Source organism: Psammomys obesus, unplaced genomic scaffold (assembly GCF_907164565.1).
Source record: "Psammomys obesus unplaced genomic scaffold, mPsaObe1.curated_primary_1811, whole genome shotgun sequence".
Classification (NCBI taxonomy): domain Eukaryota; kingdom Metazoa; phylum Chordata; class Mammalia; order Rodentia; family Muridae; genus Psammomys; species Psammomys obesus.
The window spans coordinates 7,388,199-7,389,040 of record NW_026590809.1 but is presented as its reverse complement, the minus strand read 5'-3'; positions in this window follow the sequence as shown (position 1 = coordinate 7,389,040).

Sequence of the window (842 nt, the reverse complement as noted above, 5' to 3'; positions counted from 1 at the left end):
AGAAAGAAAGAAAGAAAGAAAGAAAGAAAGAAAGAAAGAAAGAAAGAGGGAGGGAAGGGGAAAGGAAAGGAAGGAAGGGAGAGAGGGAGGAAGGAAGGGAAGATGAAAGGGAGGAAGGGAGAGAGGGAAGGATGGAAAGAAGGACAGAGAAAGGAAAGAAGAAGGGAGGACAGATTGATGGGAGGGAGGGAGAGAGGGAGGGAGAGAGAGAGAGAGGGAGGGAGGGAGAAAGGAAGGGAACCTCCATAGTTTGGTGATGGAGGTGCAGATCACTGAATCTGAGAACCCAGTGAAGTATTCCAGAAGGCATTGAACTGCAGCCTCTTAGGCATCAGATTTCTTCAAGACTATATCAGAGTCACATGAAGCAATAATAATAATAATAATAATAACAATAATTCTGACTGTGGAGGGGAGACTAGGAGCCCAGAAAAAGACATAGAAAGCTATAGATTCAGAGGGAGGCAGGGGCCTGCGTGAAGAACCGGCCCACAAAGATTGAGGGAGGGGGTAAGCATGGAGTATATAAGGCAGGGGAATGTGATTTTCCAGGGGAGGAAGCATCCTCAGAGAAAAGGAGAAGATGCAAAGTAATCATATGGGGAAGTCTCCCTTCATGTCACATGAGAAGGCCCTAGTCCTTCCTCTCTGTGAGTATGCAGACTCTCTTCAGCTTTTTGCTGCTCCTAACTACTTACAAACCTCTATTTACAGCTCACAGTAAGAAAATTAATCTCAATACAATCCACACAGCCCTGGAGACATTTCCAATCACATCTCATCTTATCTTATCTCATCTTATCTTATCTTATCTTATCTTATCTTATCTTATCTTATCTTAT